Raw genomic sequence first — 14341 nt, 5'->3', positions numbered from 1 at the left:
AGCCTATGAGTCCCACCCTGCAGGGTCCCTCCCTCCTGCCCCACCCCACAGGGCTCCCCCTTCCCCTTCTTACCACCCAGCCATCCCCTGGCTCATTCATGTGGCCTCAGTGGGGACAATGAGATTGAGGGAGTAGTGGAGGATGACCGTCAGAAAAAATATTCAAACTATCAAAAGTCATTGAAGTCAGCAAATAGCGACATTCAAATCATGAGTCTAATTGTTTCATGGACATATTCACATTGCACATGTTTCTTCAAGTCACAGAACATTGATCAAGGAAAACTGAAAGCCCAGACAGCAGTGAGAGCTGCCAGTGCTGACTCTGGACCCTCTGTTCCCTTGCCTCATGCATGGTGCCCACAGAACTGCAGGTGTCAATTCCAACCTGCATAGGACATTGGAGGGAAAAAAGGGAGGGAGGAGGCAGGACAGCCAGGACAGGGGAGCACAGCTGGTTCTGCCATCTGGTGCCACACAACTACCCAATGCCAGCAAAGCATTGTCTACTCTTTGCCAATGCCATTATGGCCAAACCTGCATGTTGAAGTGTGGAATGGCCTTCCCCATGGAACCTGGCTTGATCTTCATGCCCCTCTAAATGCCACAAGTTACTCCCTGTTAACAAAAGAACAGGCTGGGGTGGGCAGGGTGATCACAGAGCAGCAAGAATGGTACACAGCCTCCCTCTGTTCATAGGATGGAGCACCAGCAGACTTCTTGGGAATGTGAGGGTGGCTGGGTGCCAGTCTACATGCTTAGACCTGAGTCTAATGGAGCTCATGGTCCTGCAGGTGTGTAACCACAGGAATTGGGGAATGCCAGGCACAGGCCCATTTGCCAGTGGAAGGCTGTGTCCACACATATTACTTGGGGCTGTGGAACAGGGCTGGGAATCCACTCCACCTGCGTTGAGGATCAGCTCTTTCTTGCCATTCTTTCTACTGGCACTGCGCCAACTTGCCTTCTGATGACCTTCATTCCTTCTTTGTGGTTCTCTCAAGTGTCATTCTTTCTTTGGCTAAGAGCCTTCAAGCCAGACAGACCAGGAGTTGATTCTTGAATCCTCCACTCACTACCTGTGGGCCAGTTAATCCCCCTTGATTTCCTCCTCTGCAGGAGGGGATGATTATGAAACTGTGTGAGAGCTTGTGAATGTGAGAACAACTTAGTGCAGTGCCTGGCATGGGAGACTGTTCAATAAGTGACTATTACTGTTACTCAGGCCCCAAGAGAAGTCAGTTGGAAGAGTCTCCTGCTGTTGGCTATTTCTCCATATTTCTATTGCAGCACACAGGGCACTATAAGTGTTTTTGCCCGTCTCTTCCTCCTTGGTAAATAATGGACCTCCTGAATACAGAGACGGCCCTACTCACTCTGCACTCTCAGCATCTAACACAATTCCTACCTCCTTACAACAGTAAGTACAATGCAAACACATTTTATGAACCGGCACTGTGGCCAAAGCTTTCCTCCCTTCCTCTCATTTACCTACCACAACTTGGCAAGATTGCCTGTAATAGCCCATTTTAGGGATGGCAAAGCCAAGACTTAGGAAGGCTGAATGACACATGCCTCAGGATTTGAAGCCTGTTACTGGCAGGGCTGAGACTTGAACCAAGGTCTGAGCTCCTGGGAGCTCTTTTCCCCCTGTCACTTCACTGCTCATGCTGGAGATTCTTGAAAAATGTTGCACAGATGAATGAAAAGTGCATTGAGAAATAAAGCACTTCCTGCCTATAAGGGACTGAGTATTCTGTTGCTGCAAGTAGCTGACTGAAGGGACTGGGGCCCTGGATAGAGTGCCCAGTCCTGGTCTTGCCCAAAGAGAAACTCTGAGCCATTTGAGGACAGGACCTGAATCTCAACATTTCTCAGACCTGCAAGAAGATCAATGGACTTATTTATTGACTTTTTTCCCCAAAATATACTGTCAGCCAAGTAAATGAACAGGGATTAAAAGGCCTGAGATGGGAGAGTCCTCCGTTAGCTGGAGGGAGAGCTGGGGGGGGGGGATGTGGCTCTGTCCCACATTGCAAATGGACTGAGAATGTGTTCAAAGTCAGCAATACCACCCAGTCACTGATGCCATTTTGAGATCTGATATGTGAGAAGATCTGAGATCTTCTAAATGCCATGCCTACCTGGCATGCAAACCAAATGTGCTAAAAACTTATCTAGAATGTATGAAGTCCATGCTAAGAGTTTACCTAGGATGTGGAAGATAAATACTAATTCAAGCCTACTGAGCACTGAAACAAAGAACCATTTGGCCCTTCCTCTGTATAAAAGGAATTCAAAAATCTTGCTTGGGGCTCAGATTTTGGAATGAGAAGGTCTGAGTCTGGCTGGTCATAAATAAATCATTTTTCCTTCCCAAAAATTATTCCTGAGTCCTGGCCTTTCTATATGCAAATAATTGAACCTCTCAACTTCTACAACAACACACACACACACACCAGCTACCTGGCCTTTGTTGAGCCAGCAACCAGAATCCATGACCAGAGCTTGTTCTGGCTGCTGTGCTTTTTCAAAAATGTGAATTCCATGTCTCATGTCTAAAGTTTAATCAATGGGTCTGGGGAAGGGTTAAGAAATATGCATTTTCATAGAGGTTCTGTCTGATATGGTCCTGAATGGTGACTCTTGTCCAGGGTGCCATCCTTTTATATAATATAAGACACCCAGGCCAGGTATAAACTAGGCTAATGGGCTTCTTTGCAAAATACAGTCTTCTCACAAGGGTCCATCTTCTGACTTTGAAGCCTGGGTTTATTTGGGGAGTTTGTTGATACTAGAAGGATAGTCTGCTTACCTGTACAATGAACTTGGGGTCAAACTGGAGCAGATGATGAAGAGTGTAGACCCTGCTGTCCACAGTTCAAGCAGGGCTCCTATGAGTGCTACAATCCAGCCTGGGTCAGACAGGCACCAGAAGATAGCAGAAGTCTAAAAGACTGGAAATGGCTGTAACCATTTCCTGGTAACTCCAAAACACAGTCATCTCAGCTGGGTGATCATGGTAGAATGTGAGAGCTGCCGATCCTGATTTTTGGGTACTGGCCCCTTCCTCTCATTCACAGTACAGGTGTTTAGGGTGGGACTCCAGACCCACCCTCTACATCCCAAAAGAAAGCTGCAAATTAAACATGCATATTTCTTGGCACATGTGACATAAATCGGATCAATCACTGTGATCAGGAATGCTGGGAGAGTCTGTCATTCTTTGACTGGAGTTGAATGTTACAGATAAGGGTCCCAGGTGGTGCTGCCAGCCATTTTGGCTCAGCCTTTCTGAGAAGAGTATCAACAGAGCTAAAATATAGCTGAGCCATGGAGAGATGAAATCCTAATCTGGAGGCTATGGCACCAGGTCTGAAGTCAAACCTTAAGCTGCTCTGTTTCATGAGCCAGTAAGTTCCCTACTCCCTCTTTTATTTAAAGAGGTTAGGGTTAGCTTTTCTGCCATTTGCAATGGTGAGAGATAGAGATTGAGAGAGAGAAAGAGACCTAATTAATATCCCATCTCACCAAGGGAGTAGAAGAAATTAGTCAAAGGGCAATCATTTATCCAAGGTTGCAAGGTAGAAGGTGGAGGATTTCCCACTTATCCACCCTATTCTTACTGCTATTAATAAAGGGCCTCTGGTGTGTAACCACTCCTTGAGAAAACACAACCATCTCATTCCAGGATATTGATCCGAGGAGCTTTTTTTCTTAGTGGGCAGGGGTTTTGATGAGCCATCTACCCCCATCCCATGTTTCTTAAGATTGTGGCATGCAAACAGGAAATTACTACCTAGGGGGCTCTTTCTTCTAAGCTTCACTTCACATTTCTTCTGGGGTATATCTCAGGACTCCTAAAAACCAGCAGATCTCAATCTCTTCTGCCTCCCTAAGTTTTGAACAGATTCTCCTCCAGCATCTCTGTATTTCAGTGAATGTCAGAAACCCATGCATCAACCTTGACCCCTTCTTCTCTCTTCCTGTTGTAGAAGATGAGAGAGGTTCAATTGTTTGCATATAGAAAGGCAAGGACTCAAGAATGATTTTGAGAAGGAAAAAATGATTTATTGATGGCCGGCTGGACTCTGATGCATTCTATTTCAAACCTGAGCCCCGAACAAGAATTTTGAGTTCCTTTTATACAGAGGAAGGGCCAAATCATTCTTTGTTTCAGTGCTCAATAGGTTTGAATTAGCATATATCTTCCACACCCTAGGTAATCTTTCAGCATGGACTTCATACATTCTAGATAAGCTTTAAGCACATTTGGTTTGCATTTTCCCTGAATATTTAAAGTTTATAGAGGTTGGGTTGCTAAACTGTTTCTCCAGGACTGGAGTCATTGCCATGGTCACCAAGGGCAGGGCTGCAGCCTCTTACTGTCCCACACCCACAGGCCAGGACACATACAGCTTAGGTTATCTATGAGGAGATGAACAGCCTCCCACCCATAGCCCACATCATTACCTCCCACAGCTGCCAGCAGAAGCTCTCTACTCTATTCACTAACATGTCATCTCTCTTTCATTTGGTTAGGCCACCACCATCTTCCATATGGATTCTCTTAAGAGCCTCTAATTCTTTCATGATTTCACTCTCACTTTCTCCAACCCATTCTCCACCTTCCCACCCCCATCCCCACCCCCATTACAGTGATCTTTGCAAAATTCAAACTCTTCACTACCCCTCCACTGCTTTGCTGGATGAGGCCTAAACTCCACACCCTGGCCCACAAGTCCTATATGCTGTGAACCCTCCTGACTTTTCCAATTCTCACCATTTGTCCCTCACCCCCACTTTAAGCACCGGGTTTTCCCAAGTCTTTGTACTTCCCTGCTTTCTGTGTCTGTGTGCCTTTCCACTGAATGGGAATCCCTGCCTTCCCCTCCCTTTCTCTCACTCTCATTCCTCCTGGGCATTAGCTACTCACCTGTTATATTATCAAGTAACTAAAGAACCTACTTTCCATGAGAAAGAAGCCTTTTCTGCCCTGTAATCAAGTTTAATAATTTAGAAAATATATAGAATGTGATTGCTAGTTTCAGGTGGGGGGTTGTGGAGAGGGAAGAAGAGGTTTGGTTTAGAGATGATTTCCCTGAGGGGGGCAGGGGTTCACACTCTATTGTTTGCTTTAGTTTGTGGGCAGTGGCTTGGAGGTGCAGCTTGGTCCAGTTATTGTCTTCTGAAATAGCTCATGACTGGGAAACTCTATGTCTGATTGGTCCACGATGGGAGAGAGGAGGGCATCTGTCACCTCAGTTCATAAAGCTAACATACTCTATTCTTTCTCTCCCAACAAACCCTGGAGCCACTGACAGGGAAACAAGGACTCATCATTTGTGTGGCTTGCAGAATACCTGCTGCTTCCAACCACCTTTCCTCCCACATACTGTGAAAGTGTCCAGACACCACACAAATGTGCCATCCTGTGTTGTCCCAAGGTCTCTATCAGCAAACACTTTAGGATTCCACAAGCTTCATCTCTCAGATCCCAGAAGTCTGGACCAAAGAAAGCAGGAAGGAAAAGCAGTATGGAGTCACTTTTACTTAGAGCTCCTTCTCCAGCACATGCAAATGTGCTCACATGCACACACCCACACCCACACAATCCCCCATCCCAGGTGTGTGACCCAGCTTCTCAGGGGGTGTCTTGCTTCCTACCACAAAGGGAAGGAGGATAGTAAGGCAAGCCCATGGCTGTGTTTTGCCATCTTGGGGTAGCCTGTGGTCCCACTGGTGAAGATGGCCATTGGGTCCATGGTTTTTGACTTAATACAGGTGTGTTCTGGGGATGCTGATCTGCAAGGGGGTTTAAGACAAAAGGAGAAAAATCACATTTGCTGTTTTTCTATCCTCTAGGGAATAAAAAAAAAAGGAGCATGAGGCTTTGAGTCAGGAAACTGGGGATGTGTCACACTGGAGGCAAAACTGACTCTCCTTAAGCATCATACTGACTTTATGAGTGGTTTGGACAAGTGGATTGCCATTTCTTCCTGTCAAAAATGGAAAAACACAGGGCTGTTGTTTGATTTAACAGGCACGTACAGAGCTCTTACTATGTTCCAGGCAATGCACTGAGGTGAATTCTATGCTTATGGTTCAGATTATGCAGATGAAAAAGAAGAGGCTTATAGAGATTCGATAACTTGCCTAAAGACACAGCTAGCAATTGACAGAGCCAGGATTCAAACCCAGGCAGTCTGATCCACACTCAATGCATTTCACCACACTGCTAAGCTTGTTTGATACACACAGTGACTTTACAGGAATTTAATGGTAATCTTGGTGATGGAGGATGGGGCAAAGAGCAAGGAAGAGAAACAGTGGATGATATATATGTTATATATTTCTTATTATATATTACATAAGACATATACATATAAACATCATTCCACATGATATGTATCTGTCTTGGTGTAAACGTGAGATGGCAGGCAGAATGAGTGGTATCCTCAGTCTGCCTTGATTCTCAGGAGCTTCTCCTAGACTGAGACTACTTGGGATGGTTCTATATGCAAACTAGCTACCTTATTTGATGTTCAACCAAAGAAACTATAAACAATCCCAATGCCATATCTATTGGTCTTCCTGAGAAAGGATGACATGTGGACTCTGGGTGATTTAAGAGATTTTTCAAGAAAACTCTTGATTTTAACTGTTTTCATTTCATTCTCTGACTTTAGACTCTAACATAAGATATGACTTTACTGCAATATTTGCCTTTTGAGATTGAAGCAAAGAGCTTTAAAAACAGATGTTACTTCAAGAAAACAAGCCCATTATGATTTATGTGTGTAATGTGAAAACTGACAGAACATTTACAGAATTGGAGTTTTGGAAGTGTAAAGGGACTTTTCTTTCTCTAACATTTCCCTACATTTGTCCCTGTGCCCAAAGGCAGAGGAGAATGAACACCTACCATTCTGCCCCTGGGGTATTTGAAATGTTGCCCACCAAAGCTGCCTGCCAGATGTGGTCTCAGTTTTTCTTGAAGTCTCAAGTTTCATCTTAAAAATTCATCTGAATCTTTCATTCAACTTCTTAATATATTTATTTTTTTCTATAAAAGGAAGATGTAACATAACAACCCTCTGACTTTATATATCCTCTTAGCACAGTCTAGGAGTATGTACATTTTCATAAGAGGAAGATAGAAATTCAACTTCCTATTTTACAGATAAAGCAACTGAGACCAAGAGAGGGGAAGGTACTAGCCAAGGGTCACACAGCAAGTCAGCAACATAATTGGAAAGAGAAGGTTTCTTACCTCCAGCCTGGTGAGCATTGCACCACTGGCCCTTGGCCTTGCAGCCCTTGGGAGCAGATGGCTTTCTTTCACCAGCCTGCAGATAGTGCAATCAATAGACCAGAAACTCACTTAATCAATTATGAGAAGTTCAGCCACCCTTTACAGCTGTGGTCAGATACCAGGAGCTTGACTTTCAGAGCAGGGAATTCAGGAGCCACAGAGTCCACTTCTGGGGCCAGGGCATCTGTGGTCACAACACTTTTGGCCTTAGATGCTTGGCGTCAGTAGAGAATGTTCCGGGCTCTCAGCTGGGTGGTCACCAACATGAAGTTGATCCCTGGGGATGAGAAAGGAACTGTTCATTTCCTGGTTATCTTCCATAGCATTGGGTTTCAGCCCTGGCTCCACTGCACAGAAACCCTTGCTCTGCAGAGTTCTTTATGAATCAAGAGCATCAGCACCACCTAGGAGCTTACTAGAAATGCAGAATCTCCGACCTCATCTCAACCCTGCTGAAGTGAAATCTTCATTTGAACCAGATCCCTAAATGATTCTGATGCACCTCGCAGTTGAAAGCCCTGCCATAACCTTTTCTGCTACAGATGTATCACACCAGAAGACAGACAGGTACTTCCTACTTTACACAATCTTCAGCAGGTCTGGGAAGATAGATATGAGTAGGGCAGTGACCTCCATATCAGGACCAGCTGCCTGTCTGCCCTTGGAATTCCTCCTCTCACTTTCTTCTCTTCAGTACCTTGGTGCCATCTTGAATCTCCTCTCCTCTCTTTAATCCTCATATGGAGTTTAGCAGTAACTACATTGTCTTTTGAACTTCCCCTCTATCTCTACCACCAACAATTAGTTCAGATCTTCAGATGACTCACTGGACTCAAGCCTCTCCAACTGTCCTGCATCTTCCTGCCATCCCACCTTCTGTATTACTGTCTGGTTAATTTCTATGCAGAATTGAATTTTTTCCCTCCACATTTCTTCCCTGCACTAACATGTGTGTCCTTTCGCCAGGAAAACACCAAACTCCCCATCCCAACATTCAGTCACTGCCCGTTCTCCATCTTTCTCTCCCACAATACTCATTCTTTATTTTGAAAGTGCCATCCTTCATAGATGTTCTTCCTGACTCTGAGCCTTTCTGTGTGCTGTGACCACAGTTGGAATGCCTTCCTTTGCTATGGCTCCTTCTAAATTGTCATTATACCAAAGGGCTCAACTCATGTCTTGAGTAGCTCATGTCTGTCCCTTAGTTCTACAGAAGACATGGCTCTTTTCCCCTATCCTCCCCCTTCCTTTGCTGCTAATTTTTATTCCACATGAAATTTCCAAGTTAATAAACTATTTTATGTTTGAGAAAATATGAGAATGAGAGAGACTGAGATAAAGACACAGAGAGAGAGAGAATATGAGCAAAAGCGCTTGGGTGTTGTGAGTGTGCAAGATGGAATGATAGAATGAGAGAAGTTATTAAAAAAAGAATCCATGACTCCCATACTGATTCTAAATTAGGTAGACAATAGAAGGCAGATGAGACATGTTAACAGATACTTAAAAAATAGAAAGCTCTTCTTTGAAGAAGAATTCTAGCTAGTTAAATGTAGAGAGGATGACAGAGATAGAAAGTCACTGTTTAAAACCACCATTATAGTGTTCAATTCAGTCAAGAATTATCAATGGATACGAAAACCATTGGGTGAAAGATAGTTGGAGAATAGGGCATTCACAGTTTCATAAGCATTACACCACAGATTAGTTATTAATTGCAATGGGCAAAAGGAGGCTTTACAAAGGAGAAGTCTGGCCAATACTACCTTATTCAAGTGATCAAATGAGATCACTGATGACGAAACAGACTGTCTTCCTACACCCCATGATGTAATGCCCTGAGAAAGTAGAACACTACACTTGCAGTGCTCTAGCTGAAAGTGTGTAGCCCAAATGTAATCATGAGGAAAGACTCAAATATAAATGTAGGATCATTGTGAAAAACAACTGGATTGGACTCTTCAAAAATGTCACTGCCATGCAAAAAAAGGCTGGGGGACTGTTCAAGAGAAAAGGAGACTGAAGAGACTGGGAACTACATGCAGTGCATGATAGTTGACTGCATTTTGGATTTAAAGAAAAAATATAGCAAATATAAACAACTTTAATTGGACAGTTGAGGAATTCTGACAATAGATGTACATTTTGTTAACATATTAGCCTTCTTGTGTGATAACTGCATTGCCATTATTTGAAGGAAAGAGCTCTGCTCTTAGCAGATGCATGCTGCAGTATCTGTGACACAATGCAACTGATTCTCAAATGATTCCATCAGAGAGAGAGAGGGAGAGAGGACAGAAGGAGAGAAAAACACACACAGACAGAGACAGAGAGAGTGGGCACGAGTCTGGCAAAATGCTAATAACTGATGAATCTTTTAAAAAGTGAGAACATTTAAGATGGTGCAAGAGAAAGAATATAAAAGAGAGAAAGAGAATGCATGAGATTGTGTTTGAGAGTCTATGAGCATGAGAATTTGAGGGAGAAAGAGTGAGATATGAGAGGGAGTGAGAGAAAGATTGTGAAGAAGAAAGAAAGAGGGAAGGGAAGGTATGTTCCTTTCCCAACTGATTGTTAATTCCCGGAGGGCAAGGAGGCTTGCTCTGTAGTGCCAGCATGAGAGGCTGAGGCCAGATCCTTGGAGCAGGGTCCCAATGTCCCAGGACCAATGGGCTCGAGGTCAGCCCTGAAGTCCATTGGGGTCCCCTTGAATCACTGATCTGTTTGGATGCAGCCCACAGTCACCAGCCACCACTCAGGCATCAGGGAAGAAGCAAGACCAGACTGTCCCTGGGTTGCAGGCCACAGGCCTGCGAGAAGACATTGGCTACATGGCAGGTTAGATTTGTCATCTCACCAAAGCTCCACTTCACTTCATTCCCTTTGCTATTCACCGACCACAGAGCTGGGTTGGGACCTCTCCTGCCCTCCTGGTCAAGAGCATACACCACGTGTTAGCTCCTACTTCAAGAGAAAAGGGCACAGAGTTGGCCAATCCACTGCCATGGTCACATTTCAGTGTGAACCTAGCTCAAGGGCTGAGATTCCATTTATAGAGACAAGAAAAGTGGGAGGCAGGGTCAAATCCATTCACCTACTTGTGGCCTTGTGTAGCAACCAACTCTTTCCCCCACAACCCCACCAAGCCCCACATGACCATGAACAACCTTCAAGGCATCTGTTGAAGATTTAAAACATCATTCTCCCATATGTCAGTCTTAGTCCCATAGGAACAGTGGGTTCCTCTCTGTGCCTCAGTTTTCTCAGTTTTAAAATAGAGACAATAGTGCTACTTACAGATAGTAAAGTTTTAAGGGTTTTAATTAAATGAGTAAAGTGCTTATAATTGTGCCTGGCACATAGTAGGTGGTCAACAATTATTATGGCAACAAAATAAAATGAGGATAACTTAAGTTCTCAATTATAAGGGAATATTTAAAAATTAAGTTACTTCTGTATGATGAAATATGATAATATCAATAAATATTTTCAGAATATTTGCTCACAATATAGTATTAAGTTAGAAAATAAAAGTAAAACCATATATACATTGTAATCCAAATTTATGTAATAACAGTCATTTATTCATTAGATATTTACTAAGTCCTCATTGTTTGTTAGGCTCTGTTCATTGACAAAAAGGACACAAGAGTGAATGAGATAGACTTATCATACATATGTAAATGGTTTAAAAACTATGGTTAATTTTCTTGGTTAATTTCTTATTTTCCTGACATTTTCTATAATGAGCATGCTTTAAAAATAGTTTTCATATTTTTATTCTCAGAGCAAATGATATTCAGAGAAAAAATTTAGGCAATTGAAAGTTTTTGATGTAAACAGAGAAAATCTTTTAAATGCCTCATCTCATTTTTTTTTCCAAATTCTACTCAATTTATTCATTTTTTAAAAGATATTACATTAAAAAAATATGAGGTCCCCATTCACCCCCAGCGCCCCCACCCCACCACTCCCCCACAGTAACTCTCTCACCCATCATCATGTCACATCCATTGTGTCTGGTGAGTACATCTCCAGGCATCGCTGCACCCCATGTCCCGTGTTCCACACCATAGCCCACACTTTCCCACGTTCCATCCAGTGGGCCATGGGAGGACATACAACATCCGGCATTTGTCCCTGGAGCACCACCCAGGACAACTCCAAGTCCCAAGAATGCCTCTGCATCTCTTCTCTTCCTCCCATTCCCTGCACCCAGGAGCCACCATGGCCACTTTTTCCACATCAATGACATTTTCTCCATTATTAACCATAATAGTTCATGAATAGGATATCATTAAGTCCACTCTGATCCTTACTGTATTCCTCCTTCATGTGGGCCTTGGCTTGGTTGTGTCCATTCCACACCTATGTCAAGAGGGGGTTTAGATTCCACATGGATATTGGATGCAATCCTCCTGCTTTCAGGTATAGGCACTCTAGGCTCCATGGTGTGGTGGCGGACATTCTTCAACTCCATGCTAGCTGAGTGGGGTAAGTCCAATAAATCAGAGTGTAGGAGCTGAAGTCTGTTGAGGCTCAGGGCCTGGCTATCATATTGTCAGTCCAGAGATTCAGATTCCCTAGATATATCTTCAGCCCCAACACCAACTACAATTCCAGTAAAGTAGCATGAAAGGCTTGTGAAAAGAGATCACATCTGAGTCCAGCTCCATCACGCAGAAAGACCAGCTCCAAAGAAGGGCCAACTGGCATGACAGTGAACCCCATCTGCCATGACCATAGAACCTGTGGTTCTCTTTAGCCCTCAAAAGGACCAATATCTGGGGTTGTATCTACTTTATCTGTCCCTGAGACTTTGCTCAGGTGTGCATAAAGGCAATCCGTCTGACAACCTCCAGACTCTTTTTTAGAAACTCATAGCCATATGAACTCAAAAGACAAAAGACAACTTTTCCATTTCCCCCTTACTTTAGATCAAACAGCATTTTTAACTCCTGTTATTATATGTAGACAGGGATATTCTGCTGGTCCCCATTGAACCTTTAATTTAAGGTCATTTTCTAGTTACATCATCAGCTGGTACTTGGTAGTGATCCCTCGGTGTCAGGGAGGCTCATCCCTGGGTGTCATGTCCCACACTGGGGGGAAAGCATTGCATTTACATGCTGAGTTTGGCTTAGAGACTGGCCACATTTGAGTAACACAGAGGCTGTCAGGAGGGAACTCTTAGGCACAGTGCTGCTGTAGGCCTTGTTCTTATTTCAGGTGTATAGGCTCACAAGCATAGTCATTAGTATCAGGGGCTCACTGTTGGACCCTCATTCCTTCCTGGTCCTTACCGTTGCACCTGGGGAACTGCTGCTGCTCCCCTAGGGACCACAACAGAGCCCCCGCCCCCAGCCAGGAACCCAGTACCCCCCCCAGCTGTTGTTTTTAATTGTTTCCACTATGAGTATATCCAAACATTTCCATGCACCCTGGACACATGCCCTGTATAACTCCCTGTCAACCATATATCGCCTGTCAATAACATCCCATACCAGTATTCCTCCACTGCCATTGTTGAACAACTCTGTGATCCAAAACTTCCTGAAAAGTGAAGCCCAATATAATGTCAGGTTCCCTTACTAGTAAAATGGAATATAGCGATGAGTTTGAAGGTTAGATATAGAAAACATATTGATTTGGAAAAATTCTATTTCCTATCTTTTTCTTTTCTTTTTTCCTAATTATTGAGCTTCTCTTCACAAGAGCCTTAGATCACAGTAATTCATATATACAATATACAGTACTCCCACACATCCACCATAAAACCTTTTCCCTTCCACAGCGATAATCTTTTAACTTATTCATAGCATATTTACTGAACCTGATGTACAGACTCCAAGACAATAGCTTTCAAACAAGGTGACATCTGTGCTTACATTGTGGTCCATACTTCAGGCTATACAGTTTTCTAAATTTTTTAGTTATCCTATGTTTTACATTATGGTTTACATTATTAGTCTGTTGTCCCCTATATGTTTTTGGTGTAATATTACATGTTTTATATCCATCCTTGTGTACTCTCATGAAACTCCTCTCTTGCCCCCACATTTACCTTGGCTCCATCCATTCAACATCCATTTCCCCCTCCCCTTGGGGCCCACAGCCAATCTTCATTTCCCAAGGAGCCACATCCAGAGATACTTGCAACTGTGTTGAGGGCCTGACTTGCTAAACTGCCCTAATGCCCTGGGAGCCACCCTTTCTCTCGAGAGATACAGTTCCCTCTATTTGATGGCATTAGTCCTCCCCAGGATTTGGGTCCACCCCCACTCTCACTACATGGGTCTCTACCCAATGGTACAACCCACCCTGGCAAAATGAACATTCAGACATTCCCCAGGAGTCCGTCCTGCGTCAGACCATCCCCTCCGAGCATCCTAAACAGGTAACCCTCCTAATTATATTTTGATACGGTTTTCTCAGCATTTTACTCTCAACCAACAACTGACAATCTCCTATGTTCGTATGTTGCCCCTCCCTCCCCCCAATTTTGTGGGCAATATTACCCCTTCGCCCATCCCCAGGACCCCTCAAACCTGCAAAGCCCCACCCAAAGGCAACCCCTTGCCCCCATTTTATCTCTTCTTTGTGCTCATACTTACCACCAGCGTATCATAGATTCCACCCCTGCAGAGGTCGGCTCACATCCTTCCTCCACCCCCCAATTTCCTGTAAGCTTATCTTCCAGTCTCTAGCTTTCTGAGGCAGCTTGCTTATTTCATATCATTGAGGTCATATAGTATTTGTCCTTCAATGCCTGGGTTGCTTCACTCAACATAAGATTCTCAAGATTCATCCATGTTATCACGTGTGCTTGTAGTGTATTTGTTCTTAAAGCCGAGTAGTATTCCATTGTATGTATATATCACATTTTATTGATCCACTCATCTGTTGATGGGCATTTGGGTTGACTCCAACTTTTGGCGATAGTGAACAATGCTGCTATGAACATTGGTGTACATATATCGGTTTGTGTCCTTGTTTTCAGTTCTGTTGGGTATATACCCGGCAGAG

The 14341-nt window shown here is 43.7% G+C and overlaps 1 pseudogene; it reads right to left on the bottom strand.

The window, feature by feature from the left end:
- Positions 1–525: 525 nt before the first annotated feature.
- LOC101415983 (acyl-coenzyme A synthetase ACSM1, mitochondrial-like) overlaps positions 526–14341 on the bottom strand; it is a 28604-nt pseudogene continuing 14788 nt past the window's right edge.

This window comes from Dasypus novemcinctus, chromosome 23 (assembly GCF_030445035.2).
Source record: "Dasypus novemcinctus isolate mDasNov1 chromosome 23, mDasNov1.1.hap2, whole genome shotgun sequence".
Lineage (NCBI taxonomy): Eukaryota > Metazoa > Chordata > Mammalia > Cingulata > Dasypodidae > Dasypus > Dasypus novemcinctus.
Note: the sequence above shows the minus strand (reverse complement) of the source record. Positions and strands in the feature narration are given on the sequence as shown.